The sequence below is a fragment of the Amblyomma mixtum genome, chromosome 3, assembly GCF_055824585.1.
Source record: "Amblyomma mixtum isolate Tamu chromosome 3, ASM5582458v1, whole genome shotgun sequence".
NCBI lineage: Eukaryota > Metazoa > Arthropoda > Arachnida > Ixodida > Ixodidae > Amblyomma > Amblyomma mixtum.
The window spans coordinates 250,951,292-250,973,158 of NC_143014.1; the positions used below are offsets into that span (position 1 = coordinate 250,951,292).

Genomic DNA, 21,867 nt, shown 5'->3' on the forward strand with positions numbered 1-21,867 from the left:
TTACATGGGTGGGGGCCTTTCGGGACACTTTAATATAACGCGCGCGACGTCCCGCGCTGCGCGAGCGTTGGTGGAGCGACTCTCACCGGCTCTTGTCATCTGACGAGTCACAACCGGGCACCCTTGCCTCACGTCACAGCGACGCAAGCGCCTACATCTGGCCGGTGCGGACAACGACGCCTCTCAAGCGTCGACGCGAATCGGGGTGCTGCGTCAGGCGCGCGTCGACACCGAACGGTGCCGACAGCTAAGGCGGTGGAATATGTTGCGTCTGGTTGTGGCTGAACAGTCAGGGTTCAGCGCAGAAGGCATAAATAAGACATAAATAAGCGCAAGCAGGACAGCGCATGCTGCCTGTGTGGAAGCAACCCGTAAGTAATGTGCGTTGTTACACGCGTTGCGTTCGCAAGGAGAGAATGCTTGGACTGATTTGACCCTAAACTTGTTTATTATACTCTAATCCTCGCGCAGCTTCACTCTCCTGGTCACTAAAACCGCCGTTGTTGTGCAGCCCTTCACGTCCTCTCTGGTCTTTCTTTCTTCGCTCAAATTCGCTGCTGATCTCTGCGTCCCTTCTTCCGTCTCCGTTACAGGCTCTCTCGTGAATCGAGCCGACGACGGCGAAGTTGACGTCAGCGGCCCGAACGCGTAGGCGCCTCTCGTGTCATGGCGCTCCGGGGTGGCGGCGGCGGCGGTCCGCTCCGGGGCGCGCGTCTTCCCAGGGGCACCGAGGCAGGCCGGCGTGGGCCGCGCGACGACGCACCCAGTGACCGGCGGCTGACTCAGCGGCCTGGCACACACACACACACACGCGGCCCTCCACGATACGATCCGGCCGGGCTTCCGCGAAAAACATCTCACTCGCTGCCAAGCCGCTTTCTCGCCGCGCGCTTCCTCCCTGCGCAGTGACCCATTTTCTGGAGGCGGCGGCGCACCATCGCTGCCTCAGCGGCGAAAGCTGTCCGCCGCGCGATTCAATGTCGCTTTCGGGACGGCTCATTATCTCCGCGCGCGTCGGAGCTGTCGCGGAGGCCACGATCGCGCACGCGCACTTCACGTGCGCGCAGCCGACCAGGGCACTCGCTCGGCCCGAGATGGGGGACCGCCTTCGCGGTGCGCACCGGAGCCGCTGGCGGAACTCCCCGTTGGGCCACCACGTTTAAAAAAAAAATAGTAAACGAGAAAGTACGCTGGTTGGTTCATAATTCGGATGTTTACGGCTTGTTCGCGTCACACGTGGGCTAGGGGAGTGGGTTGCTCGGAGGTCTTTAGGATGGCCTGTTCCTCTCACTGGCGCGCAAACATCTTTCGCAACCTGTCATTGCAGATGGCGATTTCTCGGAATGTAGAATCACAGCTGGCCTGATTTAGGAACGCTGCCAGGGCATGCCAGCCAACATGCAACTGACGCTCTGACGCCTCCTTGAAGCCTTGCTGAAGTAAGCTCGCCGAGCCCCCAGTCAGCAAACGCGTTTCGGAAGGTGAGCCCTGAAGCAGGTTCGAGGGATTGTCTTCTTGAGAACATTGCTCGTTGTTCGACTATTCCTGTACAATCGCAGTCTATGAGTCACAAAACCAAATGGTGGTGTGAGACGATGGAGCAAGACCTGAGATTCTGTTCTGGTCCTGGATACCTTCATCCTGATGGATGGTCTTCAGGTCGTTGATGTCACCCGTGAATATTATGCGGAAGGAAAGACGGCTCCCACAGCGAAGGCGGAAAACTTTGCGCGTTGTTCCAAACTCTGAATAGTGGATGACAGTGTGCTTCCTGCTTTATGTCTGCACAGGTCGTTATAGGTGGACGTCGGCGGGACTCCACATCGATGCCCTTGTGTCCTCTCGGAGAGCATATGTGTGACGATATCTAGCGCAGTCACGTGCCAGCTACGTCGTGTCCTATGAAGTGACAGGTACAACGTTACGCGGTCTAGTGAAGGAAACCAATCAGCTTTCTTTACTGGGCCAGTGTAGTGTACGACTACAGGCCACGAAGTGCAATAGTACAACTTCACACTTTCCTTGCTCAGTGAGCAGGAGAGAGCAGAGCAGGTCCGCTACATAAATCCAGGCATTGCGTGGTACCTCAGCCAGCTCTGGGAACGACTGCATTCACTGCATCACGCGACGAACCTTTGTCCGGTTACCGGTGGTCGGTGAAAAAGTGACAGACAAGGTGATGACGAATGACAAGTCTGTTGCGAACATTTGCGTCAAACAGACCGAGACGCGGGACTTGTGATTTCCTTCTTTGTGGAGAACGCGGTCGGAAGTCACACCCAGAGTGGGAACAGCATCTGTCGGGGAGCTCATATCCAACAATGCCGCACTCGTGAATTCGGGCTGCCGCTTCGGTATCAGATATGTTGAAACGAGTTCAGAAACTGCCAGCTTCACTGCGTCGTCACCTGCTGGCCCTATATGGGAGTAATTACTCATTGACATCCACCCAAGCGCAGCCATATGGCTATAAAGGAAAGCTATACAGCTTTCTCAGAAACTTCGCAGTTAAAGAAAAAATTCGTCCTGGTCCGGGGTTCGAACCCGGGACCACCGCTTCACCGGAGCAGTAGCTATGCCAATTGAGCTAACCGGGACGGCAAGCTAATGGTAGGGCGAGAGCGAATTGATCAATAACTCGAAGTGGGAACAGTGTTGGTCAAATGTATAGGGGAATTAAAATCTTATTACAAATCTACTACACCTTGGGGGATTCCCCTAAGCATTTGACCAACACTGCAGGCCCTATCCGTCGAAAGCGCCCGACGATACCAAGTAATGATGTTTCAATTATAAGATCGCACCATCAGTAAATGAACTTTTCACGACTTTTAGGACTGAAAGACTGCCTTTATATAACTTCCACAGTATCTGCCCAGATATCAGGCAGGACAAGGACACTATAAAGTGGATATACTTCGGCCGACTGCTTATACCCCTGGCGAAAGCAGAACTCCACACGAGTCACCGACTCTGAACAAAATCAAGTGACGCGAAGTCAAAACAACTCGAAAATATCTGTGGCTCGACAGGCCGTGGGGTCTTAGTGTGTTCGGCTGCTGGGAATGAGTTCGCGGGTTAGAACCAGGCTGCGGTGGCCGCATAATAGTGAGACGAAATGTGAACTTTCCGGTGTGCGCAGGTTTGTGAAAGAATCCCAGGTGGCCAAAAATAATTCAGAGCCCGCCACGACGCCGTACCTTTTAACACACTGGGATGCTTTAACATGCTCAAATAAAAAATAAATAAAAAATCGAGCGTTCCATATAAAGCTTTCATGAAGCTTCAGCGTTGGTTAGTATCGCTGCAAAGATAGTATAACAGCAAGAGGTTAAAAAAATCTAAGTGTACGATATTTGTTAGCTGTGCTGTGAAGATTATCCCAAAATGGGGTAATCTTCTTTTCCAGGCTCGAGGCCTCGCTGAAAATGTGCACCCTTGCAAAGGTATGACTTAAAAAAAATATAACTTTAGCTATTTCCGTTAATGCTGAACCTTAGTGGCCTGAACTGCCATATTTATTTAAATATAACGGGAGTCTCTTTTTCACTGACAACAAAAGTTAATAAGTCACCCTTCAGGTTTGAATTGAGTAAATATAATTGAAAAACTCAATCTTTATGTTCCCTGTTTCTGCGCCGACAAAAGCGACCATCACGTTACAGTCGTGCTCGCGGTATGCGTTCGGGTAAACAGCGCAGTATGCTGACCGAATCAGTCACCAGCATTCTGTTTCCATTTTTGAATCGAATGAGCTCATTAGGTGCAGCGACCGAAAATGAGCGTGCTTCTGCCATCACTGCAATAATCTGGACGCCTCCTTGGACTACGGGCCCGATTAACAAAGCCTGTTCAGAACTGTCTCGCACAAAGCGGTTTTAAATTTCCCTCGCATTTTTTTTTTTTGCGCTGGCCTTGAGTTTTTAAAGGTTACTTTAATGGCTTGTTGAATCACTGCCGCCACCGGTGTCAAGTCACCGGTTTCCTCTATAGTTCACTGCGGCCGTTTTGCGCCGAACTCTTTTTCTGTGCATTGTTGCGCTTGTGCTTGGGTGTATGCTTCTTTTATATATATATATATATATAAAACTGCGGTCCCATTTGACGCGTGGATTACGTACAGGTGCCTCCAATACGAAAGGCGACAACCATTTTGTACAAACAGCGATTTTTTTTTATTTTTTCTCGATAAAGTTGAAAACAATTTTCTGACATTATTCGACGAGTGTGCGTGAGTGTGTGGGCTTCCTTTCATTTTTAAAGCGCTAGCATTACTACATTCTCACCCTCACCTTTCAGAAGGCCCTACCCACCACCTATCCACTCACTCTACCCTCCAGACGCTTCCACCCACGAGAAACCCACGCAGTACTGGAACGTAAAAGCGACGGCGAAATTTCAGTTCAAAAGCTGCATCGAGAACGCGATCATTGTAGCAGACAAGCGTGCGACCAATACTGCTGGCGATTACTTACCGCATCACCTCGTATGATCGCCGGCGCATTTTTGTTTTTCTAACCTACGCTGTTATTTTACGCTTCCCGGATACTCTGCACTTCACTATGTGTGTCAATATAGCTCACTTTTTTTTTTTGATAGCCAACACCTCCAGAGGCAGCAGCAGCATCAACAGTGACAAAAACTGCATCCATTAATTTAGACGAGATCGCCGATAGTACGCGTCCTAACTAGATACTAGCCTTTCTAGCACCTAGAGCACGAGCGGGCTCTTTGTCATGCCGCGCGTCGCTGTTACGCGTCATATTATAAACTACCCCCCTTTTTTACGGCATTATTGCTTCAAACACTCCGCATTCACTACCGCTGCTCCGGCACCGGCTCAGAACGCCCCACGTCCTTTCTGCTTTCAGGCACCTTTTCATCAAGTCGACTTCATTTGCTACGCCTTTACGGAATCGTTGCAGAAAACGGACCCAAAGTAAGACATCGCAAAACATCCCGCCCCCCGTACCACCGTGGCTTTCTTTCTCCCGCCTCGCACGCATCGGCGCGCACGCTAAGCCCGCGACTGCATCAGCGACGCACATCCAGCGCCGAGTGAATTAATGGCACCGCCCGTGACTGGTTGCCAGCGGCGGCTCGACGGCATCCACCCGTCGGCGCCGGCTGTTTGCAAACACCGGATGCCGCCGTCGCGCGCTCGGCTTGGCAACGCTCGGCCGCCAAGGAAGCGCGCGCCGAGGAGAACCGCCCCCCCCCTCCTCGGAGGCCTTACAGCGGCGGACACGTTTCTCCCTACCTTGCTGGGGGAATGTGTCGCGCCAAGCGTTGCCAACGCGCGGTTCCCCCGCGGCGGACAACCAACAGGCGTATTCCGCTCACGGCAGCCGGGCGCTGCTATTTGAGGTGCGCTTGTACGAGCGTATTTATACTCGGCCGCACAGAGAGGGAGGGAGGGAGGGAGGCTCGCAGGTCGGGTTGCGCGCCGAGGTGCCTTGGGAGCCGTTTCTTCGTTTTCTTTCTTTTTGCTCGTTAGTTCTTGGTTATTATATCACGCAAAAACACATCAAGAATTTACGTTGTCAGTCCGGTCCCAAAACGTTAATGCGAGTATTCATCAAGAATGTATCATGTCAGTCTGGTACAAAAAAGTCAAAGCAAAATGTCATTAAGAATTTAGGACGTCAGGCTGATGCAAAAACACGACATATATGGCCTTCATGATTAATTTCTGATGACTCACCGCGGTTATATCTTAAGATGTCAGAAATTCGATATCTATTTTTGGAAAGCCTAGCATTAAGACCCCTCAAACCGAACAGGATGCTACGAACCTCTCGCCACAGCTAGATGCCAAGCCGCGGTTATTGAAAGAAGCGTGAAACGGCGGTAATCCGCTTCAAAAGCGAGGATGTGCTGCGTCTTCACCAGGATGCTTTCTAGCCGTAATTGCTCGGGCTGCACTGTTTTCTAGCGCTTTGTTAACGCAGTGTTTTACCTGTCTGTGTATCCTAAAGCACGTGTTTCGCTTCGTGGCGGTAAAGTTGGGACGCATTGCAGAGTGGCCATTTCGATAGAGACGTGGGGAAGTCGAGGCACTATTCGTGGTCGGACGTAGCGAGGGGAACAGACGCAGCGAAGGCGCATTAGCGGTACCGTCGGCAACGTATGGAAGCCGGGCTTTATTGTCGACGGAAATTAAAAAAAAAAAGGCGAAATAACGGCAGTGTTTGGCATTAAACGACATTGACGACAACTGCATCCAAGTTATGCTCTTATAATAAAAAGCTTTTGCAAGGCTATCTCCGTGTATGTTGATGTTTGCCCGGCAGCGAAAGGCGCATTTATTGCTGAAAATGTAGCATTTAAAACTTTTCCCGCCACTCGAGTCAAGCTCGTGCGAAAAAGACAACGTGATCACAGTTCCGAAGTGACTGCTGTTGTAGCCTAGTCTCCGTGATCCGCTGTAATGTGTCGACGCACCGCAATTTCCTTTTGAAATCAGCTGGTGATGGCGACACATGTACTTTATTTTTATATTTTCATTTCTTTAGCTTATAAAAGCTTTGTTGTCAGTGAAAGTGGCGTCTTCGTCGTTAGAATGCGGTAATATATCGATACAGGCCTCAGCGTACAATCAAAGGAAATCGTCAAGTTTTCCCCATGTATTGGTTGTGAACTCCGTCTACAGGTGCACGCCTCTGCAGCTCGAGTATACGTTCGTCCACACTGAGCGAAGCAACAATCGCCGTTAGGGGTGCGGTGCGTCTAATTCGGCGAAACGAAGTCGGCGCGCCACCGCGCTGGGCCGCGACGTATGCGCGCTCATTGTTCCCCAGCGCAGGCAGTGGCGCGCGCAGAGAACTCCGCTTGACCTTCGTCTTTGTCCGAGACGTAAGGTCAGCCCTTGCCGCACAGCACGCTGGCGCCCGAGGGTGTACGCTACGGCCGCCACCACCTCTCGCGCAGGGCAGCCATTGCTGCGGCGATCCCTATCGCCACTCGGCTCCCCCCTCCCTTCGTACCTGCTCGCCGCGATCCCGCCCGGCAGCGCGAGCCAAACAGCGGGGCGAGCGGCGCCCAAGTATTTGAAAGCGCGCCATGGTCAAGGCAGCGGAGGGAACGGCGGAAGCGCCGACAAAGAGGTCCCGCGAATGTTGGGACCCGCCATCGAGGCCAGCCATTGTGGGCCCGGCTAATTGTGCCGCCGCGGATGCGACGGACGCCTGCATGATGCGACCGTCGCCCGCCGTGTGACCGCCGCGTGTATTGGCGATCCCTGTCGGCACCGGCCATTGCCATTGTCACGCAGTTCCCGCGCGACGCGGTCACTCTGCCGACGAGGCGCGCCCTTGTGCGGCGGTGAGCCGTGACATTTGAAACGAACGCGCGGCATGTCTCATCAAGAAGAAAAAAAGTAAAAAATGTTATTTCGATACAGGTCACGCCACACGGGGCACGTGATCCGTTGGTTCTGACGCGCATGTGCCTCAAAATCCGGAAGAGACGCGTTGGATGCTAGCACGCATGGTTTGGCGAACGAGATCAGAATGTAGTACAAGAGCGAAGAACAGATGCGTTGAAACATTACCACTACAAACCCCAGAATATCGGCTATTCATGCTCAAATTAAGAAATAAGGGATGGATTTTGTATGTAGGAAACAGCCTTTTTTAGCGCAAGGAAAAGAAGCCGGTAATCTCTGTCCTCACTTGTTTCTATAGTATCAAGGTATTTATTTGTAAGCCCCGCTATTTGATGGTTCAGTGTTTGTGTTCCGTAGTTTGTGCGTACCTGTTCTTTTTTACAGATCCTGTGCTGACCTGCCACGGTGGTTCAGCGGTTATGCTGCTCGGCTGCTGACCCGAAAGACGCGGGTTCGATCCCGGCCGCGGCGGTCGAATTTCGATGGAATTTCGAATTTCGTAAACGATGCGGTCAGAGCACTTTAAAGAACCCCAGGTGGTCACATTTCCGGAGCCCTTCACTACGGCGTCCCTCATAGCCTGAGTCGTTTTGGGACGTTAAAACCCCCATAAACCAGATCCTCTGTTGGAGGTGATGATCATGCTCTCTGGAGCAGAATGTTTGAAAGAATGCAGCGGGATCAGATTTCACTTGGTTGTTCTTGGACGCCAGTTCTTGGAAGAACGTTTAATGGAGCTCTACCTCGCTAACCACTCGCCTGATATTGCATGGAGTTATTAAAGGCCTAAATGCTTCTTTCTCTGGTAACAATGTCAGGCGACTGGGTAGCGAGGTGGAGCGACAATAAACGTTTTTCCGAGAACTCGCGTCCCGCAAACTTTTGTTCCCCGATAGTACGCACATCGTCAACGACTACGTTTAGCACCACCAAAGTGTGCTGCGATTGCGTTCATGCGCAACTCCGTCAGCGCGATTCCACATGACACCCGCCGTAGATTCTTGAGTATATGCGCTTAGCAACCGCGGCCTCTAGGCACGTCAGTGTGTTAACGAAAGGACTAATTTTGAATTAAGTCTTTGGATTTTGGATATATACATATGCCACCAAACGAAATCAAAGGAGGCTAGGCTGTGACAAACTGGGAAGTCATTTGCCGCATTTGTGGAAAATTTCTTCAAAATAGGCACGTATTTCATGACTCTAAGCCAGCTCTGCACACCCTAGAATGCGTGGTGCGACAAAGCTCCTTCCAGTATTTGTCCTTGGACAAGACTGAGCTTTACTAATCTGCGCGAAAGAAAGGTCACCATAGAGCGCATCCGGGAACGAACGTGAGGACGCAGAGGCACAGACAGCCCAGGTCAGCGATGGTGTACGATCGAATAGTAGTACTACTTTCGGAAATAATGATTTAACTGCGCGAAAGGGTTAGGACACAAGGGAGACACATTCACGACACTTAGAAGCGCATCTAAGTGTCGTGAATGTGTCTCTCTTGTGTCCTAACCCTTTCGTGCAGTTAAATCTTTATTTCAGAAATGAACCAACTAGACACAGAAATGAACCAACCAAGACCAACTGAACTACAGACCTGCACATACGGCATTGCTCCAGCGCGCATGTTCTAGTTCATTCCTTTTGCCGCTAGGATAGAAACATTACGGGCGGCGTGGCGCTAATATACACCTGTTGAGAAAATGGCCTCCTCCATTGTTTCACTTCAAACAAGGCAGTTTTGTCGTTTGTCCACGTAGTCATTATCATCCATTTATCTATGCGGTGGTGCCGACAAAAAGAAGGCGGACAAAAAGGAATATGTTTTTTATACTTGTTCAGAGCGAAATAAGTCGTTATTATGGCTATTTTTATTGCTGATGTCAAGACAGCAGAGAAAGACAAAACAAAGGTATTAAATAGCGTGCAAAAAAATGGCAAACGATGATGATGATCATAGCAGACGAACAGGTCAACCGAGCGCCCTCAACGGCCAAAAAGCTAACGAAAGTTGGCGCACGCTGCTCCATAGGACCCTGCCAAGTGTGCAGGTCTGTAGTTCAGTTGGTCTTGGAACCAACTAGCCACAGAAATGAACCTTTTACTACTTTCGAGACGGGGCGCTGCCTGCACGCTTTTTTCCTTCATGTACTACAGTGCGACAGCGAGACGCTGCGCCTAACCGGGTGTTCGACACAGCCGCCTTGTATAAGGCTGGAGCCAAACCTGGCTCGCGGAATCCCGCGTGGCATCCAGCGCCTCCACGCGAGACCGAGATTGGCCCTAGCTTTCACGAGGCGGTACTTGCATTCAGTGGGACGTCCAGACTCTTCAAACTGTGCCTCTTGTCACATCTTTGAAACGGAGGACCGTGTAATCTCGGTTTGCCTCTCGTAAGCGCGGGAATGGCGAGTGTTGGCCACATCTTTGGCGCGCTTCGACAGCAGGCCATTGTCGGATGACCTCACACTGGGCACTTGGCCAGTAGCTTGGAGAGGCTCTCCACGCAGTTCCTTCACTTCCTAAGCAGCGGTGATCTCGACTTGCGGTTGTGATAAGATCCGCTGACGACGTGTTTGTGCATATTCACACCGCTCTTGTGTGCACATCGTTACCCCCTTCCTTCTCCTTTCCGTCTCCGCCAGTGCTGAGTAGCAGGTTAGACAATAGTTCGGGCCAATGTCCCTGCTTTTCTTTGAAAGTGAACATGTCTCTCTCAAAAGGCGAGTTTTTTTTTTTTTTTTTGTAATGGTCTGTCCGGGCAAAAGTTGGGCTAATCTTACGGGCGTGATCAGCACGAGCTGAAGTATAAGGTGGTGGTGGTAAGATATGCAAGAGGGCGAGTGATGTGTTTGTTACTGGTCGAAACTGAGCAAAAAAAAAAAAAAAAGATAACCAGCCAAGTTTTCTACTTATTTCAGGTGAAAATTTGCAGTTGATGGTGTAAGTATCTCCTTCAGAAATGAAATGTTCTAATATTGCTGGTGTGACGACGGGTTGATGTGGAAAATGAAACATCCCTGCCTCGTTTCATCGTCCAAAAGCTCAAAAGCGCGAACAGGAGAGTGCGTGCGCTTGCCGATCGTTTTGATGAAACTCAGGAACCTGCCCTTATAAAAGTAGTCTACAGACAGTCAATAGACTTCTTATAGACTCTATCACTTTCATATAGGTATTTCCTTTCATCTGTTCATAGTATATAGGCTGTCTTAGACAAAAATCTCCTAAAAGTGTATGACCATAAATGTATAGATTATCTATAGACTGTCTATAGGGCTTGTATTGCCTATAGAATAGTCGATAGGATTTGTCTGTCGAAAGTCTATAGACTTTATAGAAAAAAGGCTATGGACAGTAAGGGTGCTGTCAACATACTAAAGTCAACAGTATCGTGGTGCTAGTATTTCATTTTTCTCCCAGTGCATGCTGGTAGCCGTCCTTGATTCCACTGTTGGGAACTTCGCCTAACGTCCTAGACGAATTGAAGTCCAATGGGTAAATTAGCTCCCTTTGCAACTACTTACTTTTTCGAGACTGCCCGTGGCTATTCCCGGTATTCCGTTAACTGCAGACGGAGAAGCGACAGATTGTGTCACCACCGCAACAAATTTCATCAGAGATAAGTAACGTATACATGCAGGCAATTATTTTCGTCCACTACGGAGCACTTCAGCACTCGTCTTGAGGTTCACATCGACAGCTCCTCGCGCCGGGGCTACCGGACCGACGTTTCCGCGCGTCGCACCTTGTAGACGCGCGTTTGTCGTCGCCGAAACGATCGCGCAAAATGTTGTTGACCTGAACATCGGTGCGTCTCGCTGCAACGATGATCGCCGGGACCGTCGGGGCGTGAGTGGTATCTGGGGCACGACTGCCGAGAGTCAGCTTTAAAAGGAGCCCTTGTGGGAAGCGACAACGTGTTTCACCAAAGACGTACTGCAATTTTAAAAAAGAGCCTGTTTGGGTTAAAGTAGCGCTTTCTTCTGCATAGCGTTGCCAGCGGTGTAGCGCATCAGCTAAGACCTGCTAGCTAGTAGGCTGGCTAGGTAATATTCAATAGTTATCTTTTTAACTCTTACTGTTAGTCTCATTATTTACTGAGAGGCGTGTAGCCCACCGTAATTAATACCCTTGTCAGCTTTTAGAAACTCCAACATGCAGTTACCCCCGGCGCTCCCTCCTACAATGCCTCTCCCTCCTACCTTCCTGCAAAGCCCCCGGTTTTATTCCCACTGCATAAAAAACGATCTTCCGCCGCAGGACGTAATTTTGGATCTTTCGACGAGTTACGTGCACTGGAGGGGCTGCTTTGTCTGCAAACTTCTCGAAAGGGCATGCATTTTGGCGCGATGCGGGCAAAATTTGTTGGGCCACAGCGCGGAGGGTAGCTGGGTTTTCGAATTTCTAAAAGCTGACACGGATATTAATGACGGTGGGATACACGACTCACAATAAATAAGACTAACAGAAATAGTTAAAAGGGTAACCACTTAACATTAGTTGAAAGGCCAACCAGTTAGCAATGCCTACCAGCATTCTGAGGCGCTACACCAACGCTGTGCCGAGAAAAAGCGTTGTTCTAGCTCAAAAAGCCTATTTTTAAGAATTGCACAGGTGAAGCACCCGGTATACTTCACGCTCACTTGTCATGCAGCGTACTATGAGGATTACGTGACGATCGTCTGCTGATATTTTAAGCGCAGTGATACACAACTCTCTCCAAAAAAGTAAGTTCGTAGTCAGTTCTGCTAAGATTGCTCACGACAGGCGCACCTGTCGATGGCGTACATGTTACGAGGTAGTGCAAGGCGCCGTAATGCTGTTTTCAGGCTCTCAGGAAAGCATTGCGGACATCACACAGTGGCTGGAGGGGGGCCTGACAAGGCGCACGGCAATGGTCATAAAATGCGCCCATTGAAAATTGTGTACACGCGCGAGTGTTCTTAACATGAGATGGTAGGAAATGGGAATCTCCTCCGTGAAGCGAGACCGTCTAGCTATGCTGCTAGAAACCTGCGCGAAGGTTATTTTCAATCGGTTATTGCAACTGCTCTCAGTGAATTCGAAGTTTAAGGCTTCGCACTATCATTAGAGCGGCTTGTGGATTCGGCATCGCGAGACGTTCTAATGCGAAGGATTCGACTTGTGCAGTTCGCTTCATTACTGTATACCCATGGAGGAGCGACTAGAAGAACGCCTAGTACACTTCCTTACGCGCGTCCTTTTATAAACGCAAATACGCTCGCCTCCTCCCCACACCCTTTTATCGCTCCACGTGAAGGACCTTTTATCCACACTAGATGCGGCCGGGAAAGCTGAGGGCCCGTGCACACGGCTCGACACATCGAAAGCGACCCCGAAGTGAGACCAAAGGGCGCCGCGTGCCACGTGAACCGGCCGAATTACCGGCGCCGTGCCTTTTGTCGCGGGGGTGCATTCTTGGCGGCGCCACATTCGGTGCGCGCGTTGATCGCGCTACGGCAGACACGTGCACGGGCCCCCCAGATACGATCCGTCCACATGCGGAAACGCGTGAGAAGCCCTTCGCGCAGGGGACGCGCTGTTTGTATTCAGCGGGCGCCATTGGCGGCGTCACCCTGGCGTCGCGTATACACACACGCGCGAGCCACTCGGCTGCCATGCGCCGTGTGCGTGTGACGTGGTGGCGTTCCATTTGGCCGCCGCCGCCGAGCGGAGCCTTGGCGTCGTCGGCCGGTGCACGGGCAAGGCCGTCGCCGCGCGGCGGCCGTCTCGCGCTCACGACCGCGGAACGAGGTCGGCCGGACTCATTTGCATGGGGGCCCCTTCGCGGCCGCCGCCGGGTGGCTTCTCAAGAACGGCCGCGCAGCACTCGGCGAAGCCATCGCTGCTGCCTCGGCGCCGGGACGTGTACCCGCCGCCAGTATGAGGCTCGGGGACAGCGGTCGCCTCCGTGGGTCCCAACGGCGCGCTTTGCTTGAGTGTTCATCCAGAAACGAATGGCGCGCACGGCCGTGCTCGGGGTTTCCACGATTTGCGTCCCACACTGTTCGTTCCGAAAGAGGAGCGACGAATCGGGCCCTGTCTGTCCGAAGCCACCGTATACAAAGCTGCTCCCTAGCTGAGCACCGATTTCACAGACCCAGTAACTCGGTTGTGTAGCAGCCGCGACGCCTAAGACGGGTGAAATGAATCTCTTTCCTCATTCTCCGCATTTTCCCCGGGATATGGACCACTAGGGATTTTCGCGTCGCCCTTGCTCCTTCTTGCCGCTGACAGCTTCTCGGTGGTGCGGATCGCCGGTGGCGGAACGCAGCGCCTTCGTTCTCCTTCCTCGCAAATTTTCGCGCGGCGCTGAAGGCGGCGAGCTTTCCTCCCGTGAGGAGAATGCCTCGATAAAGATCCGTATTTCTTTCCGTCGTTTCTCTTCTCATCGCCTGCTGGTGAAATAAGTGCGCGCTTAATGGCTGCCAAATAAACGACACGTGTCCCTAGCGATTCACCGAAGCGCGAGAAGAATGACGCACAGAGGACACCCTTGAGCCCTCATCGAGGTTGGAGACGTAAAGATGTCCTTCGATGGGGAAAATGAATTCATGCCTCTCGACTGCCGTTTCATTTCCCAGATCAGATAGCTGACCGTGATAAAGTGGCCAGTCTCGCATTACAGGATCCTTGATTTCGCCTCCTGCGTAGGTCGTCCTGTCTCCTGGCTTAGGAAAGCTGATGTTATGAACGCCCGCCGCTGACAGTGGCCGTACTCGAGTGCGTAGCAGTGGCGAGGCTGAGCATTTTATAGTATAGCTAGCACATTTAAGAAGCGGGAATGCTCTTCGCGTTTCTTGCTTTAGCGCGCTCTAGCGGTAGTTGTAACAGCACTTAAGCCGCTGCACCGAGAGTGTACAGCCTTTGTCAAAAGTTTGGAGCCCAGTGGGTTTGCTTCTGAAGCACACTGTCTGGTTCGTAATGCATCTCCAGCGCTCCAAATTTGCTGAAGGTAAGAAGATTTCTGGTCCTGCCTCCTCCAATGAGCAGGACTACCACGAATGTTACAGGAGTCCCACTGCGAGGCTTAGAAGCGAACCCCCTGGGCTCTAAACTTTTGACAAAGACTGTACGTATTTTCACTGGAATAGCCAGTTGCGGAAAGGCGGAAGTCCATGGAAGTGCAGTCGTTTCTTGTTTCAAAGCGCTTTTGGGCTTTCGCGTAGCACTTACGGGCGGCGCCTCACAAAGTAAAATTGGAACCTGTCGGTCGGCATGTCACATTCATTGGGGCTCTTGTGGTTTGAACAAGAGTGCAGGGTGCGAAAACGGAAGGGGATGGCTATCCCTACCTTCCTTCTTCCTCTTTATCTCTCTCTCTTTCTCTAATCACAATGGGACTTTCCAGCGAATGACGCGTACTTAATATTAATATTGCCTGTATTTTTGATCACAAGCATGAGGGAGGCAGGGAGAAAAAGCTAGGATTGTAGCCTGACGGGCTCTCGCCTCCCCGACAAAAGATACATAATTTGCAAAAGAAAAAGGAAGGCACACAGTATCAGCATGTAAGCACATGGGAAGAAGCAACGGTAAGACAACGAAAGGAATATAGTAATGCACGAACAAAAATCCAATCTTAGCAAAAATGTAACACTTCGTAACACATAAAAAATAAACAAAAACCATGAAAAATTGTCCCCGGTTACTCATAACTGAAACAAAATATCGCAGTTCTTTTTGTTGTGGGCGTTCAACAATCATGTTGTGGCTTTTCATGCCGTTTTCATTAAAGACAAATTCAATGCGTGCGTATGTATGTGAAAACTGCAGAGCGTGATGTGAGTGAACTGAGTTCGCACTTTACCGACATCATTCATTGGTCCCAAGCGCACGTGCATTTCTAGATCCGCCCTCGCAGACCGTATACGTATGGTATGATGTAAGTACATTCATTTGCAGACCTGTATAGGGCGCTCGAACGGCGCACTCTGCTGTGCATTTATGACAATCGCGGCTCAATACAGCTGAACCTCGTTATAAAGAAAGATTATAGATCTCTGCGGCGACCCGTATTGAATTGAATTGAATTGAATTGGCTTTTTATTTGCAGGAAACAATACAGATGAATCCCTGCGGGTGGCGTAAGGCTAAAGGAAAGAAAGCGAAAGCATTGACGCCTCCTCGGCACTCCTCGCCTCTCTTTGCCTCTCTCTATCATTTTCTTCTTGATTGTTAATTTAGCTATTGAATTAGCGGAATTATATTATGCTTTAATTAAAGATCGATTTATTTACTCTGATTATACCTTCTTTTATCTCAATCAACCATTTTGGTCCTTCAACTTTGGCGCCATAATTGCCTTCCCTTCCACTTACTATATCCCCGTCCAGCCTATTCAACCGTCCAATGGTTTTTGCTGATATATAATTAGCTGATTAATTTGTGCCAATGAAACTTTTTATTCTATTAATTATCACTCATGAAATATATTTTAATTCATTTCATTCTTCATTTTCACTCCTTTGCTTATTTTTGCACTATTTGACATTCGCGGCTGTTTTCCCGTCCACTCACTATATCGACGTCCGCGCTATTTCGACTCGTTTGGCTCTAATTATTTACTAATCATCCTATCGCCATAATTAATTTTTTTTTTTTGCGCAGCATCTTCACAACACCCTCTTTCGATTACAACCACTCGTTTGATGCTACCGCTTCTCAGAACGTCACAACTGCTGCAGACACATTTATTTATTTTCCTTATTTATTTATGAATACTGTCAACCCTCATTTGAGGGTCATTACAGGGAGGGAAAATGAAGAAGAAAAAAATGCATATATACACAAGAATGAACATGCACCTTCGAGCACACAGTACAAGACTGATTAAAAAAAGCAACACAGTTCACAGCAGCGTACAGCCACCTGCTATACAAAAAGAAATATCTGACAGTCAGTTACGCGCACATCTACAGGATTCCCATGCCTAGACAGAGTCAGCAAGTGCATTCACAAAAGCCGCTACACCTGCAGACTCAGCAACATGAGCGGGCAGTTTATTTCAGTGCCCAATAGCATACGGAAAGAAAGATGAGCGAAAGGCGTAAGTTCGGGTCAAGTATTGTCGAATCGACACGACGAATTGGGGACACGACCCCGCCGACATAGCCTAGATATGCTTTCGCATTAATAATGGATATAACAAAAGAATGACCACTCCCCTTGGAAGCTCGGTCAACGCGAGCTATAACGAAGTTACGGCTACAACGAAAAAATCGCCGGGCCCCTTCAACTTCGTTCAACTCTATAGCTTTTCAAGACACGAGCAGCTAAACCAATACATGGGAATGTGCATTAATGATAAGGTCTTTTTCCGAGGTCTAGGGCAATCCTAAATGACGCAAATGCACTCCCTGGTGCGCCATTCGAGCGCTCTAGACAGGTGCGTGGACGACTGTATACGCCCACATCTTCCTAATCTTCCCGTTTTCCCTCCCTTTCTTCACAGGGGCAGTCGCCGCACTTTTCTTCCTTAAAGGGACGCTGAGGACGCACTTTTCGTCTGCCTTTATCGATAGACTACCACGCCCTAAGCACAAAGGCGCTGCACTGACTGAAAACGGACCTTCTGGAAGCTATGAAAGGACAGAAATGAAAGACAGGTATCGCCAAAATCTCGCAAGAAAACTGCGGCGTTTGGAGACTTTTCTTCTTTTTTAGCGCTCGGTTCCCTGAAGCTAGGCTGCGTCGCCATTCACTTGCAAGTGATGATCACGAAGTCCATGTCCGTCTTAATGTCACCAAGCGGAATCGAATGGCGGGAAAATTTTCAAATCAAATTTGGCTGGAATAAAACAATCTTGCGGCAGGACAAACATGAACACAGCTAGAAAGAGCCATAAAATCGATTCTTACTGCCTACCTGCCTGCCTATGCCTGCCTATGCCTGCCTATGCCTGTCTGTCTCTCTGCCTGCCTGCCTGTTTGCCTGTCCGTCCGTCCGTCCATCTGTCTGTCTGTGTCTGTCTGTCTGTCTGTCCGTCCGTCCGTCTGTCTCTCTGCCTGCCTGCCTGTCTGTCCGTCCGTCCGTCCGTCCGTCCGTCCGTCCGTCCGTCCGTCCGTCCGTCCGTCTGTCTGTCTGTCTGTCTGTCTGTCCGTCCGTCCGTCCGTCCGTCTGTCTCTCTGCCTGCCTGTCTGTCTGTCTGTCCATCCGTCTGCCTGTCTGTCTGTCTGTGTCTACCTGACAGTCTGTCTGTCCGTCCGTTCGTCTGTCTGCCTGTCTGTCTATCTGTCTGTCCGTCCGTCTATCTGTCTGTCTGTCTGTCTGTCTGTCTGTCTGTCTGCCTGCCTGCCTGTACGTCCGTCCGTCCGTCCATCTGTCTGTTTGTCTGTCTGTCTGTCTGTCTGTCTGTCTGTCTGTCTGTCTGTCTGTCTGTCTGTCTGTCTGTCTGTCTGTCTGTCTGTCTGTCTGTCTGTCTGTCTGTCTGTCTGTCTGTCTGTCCGTCCGTCCGTCCGTCTGTCTGTCTGTCTGTCTGTCTGTCTGTCTGTCTGTCTGTCTGTCTGTCTGTCTGTCTGTCTGTCTGTCTGTCTGTCTGTCTGTCTGTCGCAGTTTTTCGCACCCGTTCTGCGGCTAGCTTAACCTGTTAGACAACTGACTTTTATATATTGTCCTCAACACCTACGTTTGAATACAGGACAGTGAATGGTTCTCTGTGACTGGGCGCGTTCGTTCAGAAGTTTCTTCTCGGACACAAGTACAGCGAAAGAATCCGAGCAAACGACATGGAACATTTAGGCCGGCCGTTTCATCTATAAAACTCACGCGGTACCCGCGATGTACGTATGGGTGCCTGTGCGCGCGCGAAGTGTTACTATTCTGCCGGATGCCATGCCACAGACAACATGTGAGCAAACGCAGCGCACAAACCAGAGTTCAGTGCAAATAGAACACATCGCGTTCAGCTCTCTCCACCTCTTTCCCTCTCCGCATCGCCTCTTAACCCGCGCTCGGTGCTGGTAAGTCTCAGAGTGTGCGCGCGAAGATCTCTCATTAATGCGGATGCAAGTGTCCCACTCCGAGGCTGCGGCGCACGCACACGGGGGACGAACTTGTGATTAGCGCGCGATATTCACCAGCGGAGCGGGCGACAAGGCCGCGAATCGAGAAACCGGGGTTGGCGGCCTGCAAGGCCAACCGGCGCCCGCCTCCTTTCCAGCGGCGGCGGCGGCGGCGCGACAATGGCTTGCGTCATTCGGCGGCGCTTTGCTGGGCGCATGCACGCACGCCGCCCTGACAAGTGGCTTCCGCAAAGAAATCCCGCCGCCGGAGGACGCCGGGCTGCATTGGTGGTTATGCGCCCCTTTTGTGGGGGGCCCAGGTGCGGTGCCACGCGGTGCACTCGACGAGCGGCCTCCCGTTACGCGGGGAACGCGGACAGCGAATGCTTATGTTCACGCGCATTGACTGATCGCTCGGTATCACCGCGTCGGGATGTCGGACTTCTACGGCCAGCAAGTCCAGCTTTCGTGGGAATCGTTTTCAGTTGTGAGGCAACTGCGGAATATTTTAATATACTGTTACGAACACACCGATGGGAATGACTGTGCCTTCCTATGCGTAGTAAAACGTTGCTTTTAAGGTATGTCCTGCGCTCGCACCAAGTAGTTTAGGCTGCCGTATCAAACCAATGGGGCGCGTTTTTGACAATAAATAGCAGAAAGCTGCAAACGTACCGAGGAGGGATTTGCGGATATATTGATTGTTATTGTGCGATCATACGATATGCGAAGGAATTGCGTTCAGAAACAACTTTCCGTTGAAAAAATGCGATTGTCCAGAACTTCCGGGTACGGAAGGACACCGTAAAATTAAGGCGTACTCGTATTGAATTTGATGAGAACTAAGCCTATACAACGCAGCAGGTCACATCGCTTGCAGGTTGAGTGAGCTGTCAGCTTGGTTCCTACTATAGAAGGCTTCCTTTACATAAGAAAACTCGCGTTACAGTGACTTTTTGTGTTGTAGTTTTATGAAGAATTCTGTTGCTGCTGTTTCGTAGACTGTGCACGAAGGTCGTCAGGATAGCAAATAATGGATTCATGAATAATGACTAGGCTGGTCTATGCGCATGCTAGGAAAGCTTCGCATGGGAGGCATCATGCGATGTTTTTCTAACACGCAGAAAAAGGAGCAGAGACCATGTTCCCTGCATGTCAATAGATTACTGCGCAGTTCGTTTTACTCTTTAATGACACGCCATTTACATTACAATATTATGACAAACGACAAAAGAAACGCTCGTTTTTTTTTTTTATGGCGCCAGCTTCTTTTTACATGTGTCTTTTTAATGTTTCAAACAACTTTGCTACCACCCCTGTTATGAACGTAACAACTGAATTTAATTACCTCACAGACTCGCTCCTTAGGAAACAAATTGAGTTTGTCCCCGAGACCACATTTAGCATCCGACGAAGCGATCAGCCAGAAGTAACGTAAAGGCTAAGTAACTCTCTGCGTGGTCCGCGCATCTCCGTGGTTTCCGAGGTTACATCGCCCGCACAGAAGTAACGATGGCCGTGGAGTATGCATACAAACAAAACCGCTGCCATCATGCTGCATTTTACGAATATAGCGAGCCCATTGGGGTTCATATATGCTCGTCGTGTATTTTTCATTTTTTTTTTTTTGGCCCCGATCAGTGGTTCTCTTTCTCACACAGTCCACGAGCGTAGTGCACTTGAAAGTGTTACTCGGTACACAACGGAGAGAAAAAGAACGAGTAGAAAACGTTTCCGTGACATTAAACCGAGTAAAAGTGCACGTACCTTGATGTCTCTTGATCGAGCTTTGCCAAGAGAAATCAAGCTACGGGCAGCACCTTTACGGGCAGGATAGCAGCAAAAACAAACACATTCAGGAAAGCACTCGGCAGAGAGCTCGCCGAGACAAATAGCGCAACATGTTCGACGCTGAACACTTTGAATGCTGAGTGCTTTCTTTTCAGGCAAAGATACGATGTGTTACGTACGATGTTTTCTTTGAGGACATCCGCATATAACAGTGAATTTGAGGCTAAACACAATCACAGCCATATTCCTCGTAAATATACATACTGAGACATAATTAACTGATTATGTTCACATGTAAACAGCCGGTGAAACATCGAAGTTTCGTGCTATATATTATGCATTCATGCAATCCGAATATGGTGTACATTTCCTTCAAACAGTCAACTGTATACAACACTATGCTATGCCCGATTTAAATGAGACCGCGTTATCGAACTTACAGCTAGCGTCAGATAAACAAAGTGCGTATCCTCAAAGCCACTCGCACGTATAGGAAGCCAAGCGTATACGACAGCCATAGCGCTGGCAAGTCACAGACCGTTCTGACGTGCTAACCCTTTTCAGAATCCGGTCCTTGATTCACTGATGCTGGCCCGCGCTTGCCTAACCCTGCCGTGCTCTGATGCATAGCATGGCATTACCACGGGCGATTGCGCGCCTGATACAGAACACAAGTTTACATGCGCATACAAAGGTCAAGGCAACTGCCATATAGTACATTTCAAAAAAGTTGAAAACTACCAATAAGAAACGATGTAACGCTGCCCCGTCTGCGCAAATCGTGTAAATAGAGCCTTTTTTTTTTTTTGCGGAACGGGCGTACTAAAAGGTTGAATTGTAGCAAGCACTGAAGCACCGTATGCTATAGCGGCAACGCACTCGTTCTTGTGGCATATACAACGTGTGCTGAAGGAATGCAACTCCGGAACGAAGAAGCTGCTCGTGGCCACTGGCGCACTTCCCCAATCACTGTCTCGGAGCGGCTCACAGCGCCTGAGAAAACAGCTTCACCACCGGTGCAGCTCGGACAGCAACCACCAACGGACGAAAGGAGAGCCGAGTTACGCCTGGCGCGCTTCTTCGCTACGAATCACCCAGAGGGCGTGCACCCTCGGCGTCAGCTGACGGCGTCGCCAAGTGGGGACCGGGTGCGCGCGACCACCGCTTGGCGCCCCGCGCGCTTCCCCGTCACGCGTGACGCTCGGTCGGCGAAAGGCGCTTCCCAAAATAGCGCCGCCGCCGCGCGCGGCAGTGGTCGGCGCGCACAGGTGTCGCCCGCGGCGCTGCGGCGGCGCGCGCGCCGCGCGTGCGAACGCGGGTCCCGACCCGCGGCGGCACTCACCGAGTGTGTGCGAGTATCCGGCGTCGAGGAGTATCCCATAGGAGCCGCACGACTAGCCGGGGCGCGAGTGGCGGCGACGCTGGCGGCTCGTGCGGGCAGCTGGGAACGGCCTTGGCTTCCCCCCCTCCTGTCTACGGAAGTCCGCTCACCTTGGCCCATCGCGTTCTTCGTGGCGGACGCAACGTCTCCGACTTGGTTCGCGGCCACCCGCACGCCCGCCAGTCGGCCCCCAAGTCCCAGGGTCGACGGCGGCAGCGCACGGGGCAGCGCCGCGCTGTCGGATCGCTCCCACGACGACGACGGAGGGCGACGCGGCCCGGCTCGG

The 21,867-nt window shown here is 50.8% G+C and overlaps 1 protein-coding gene and 1 long non-coding RNA gene across 3 annotated transcripts in view; one reads left to right on the top strand and one right to left on the bottom strand.

Moving 5' to 3' along the window:
- The window catches only part of LOC149354326 (hormone receptor 4-like), a 117,525-nt gene extending 95,665 nt beyond the window's left edge, over window positions 1-21,860 (bottom strand). For both annotated transcript variants that reach the window (XM_089583284.1, XM_089583282.1), the window contains exon 1: window positions 21,543-21,860. The gene's annotated coding sequence lies outside the window, so the exon portion shown is untranslated. The remainder of the gene's footprint in view (window positions 1-21,542) is intronic.
- LOC149354328 (uncharacterized) overlaps window positions 1-21,867 on the top strand; it is a 68,618-nt gene that overhangs the window by 15,018 nt on the left and 31,733 nt on the right. The gene's annotated exons all lie outside the window — the stretch shown is intronic.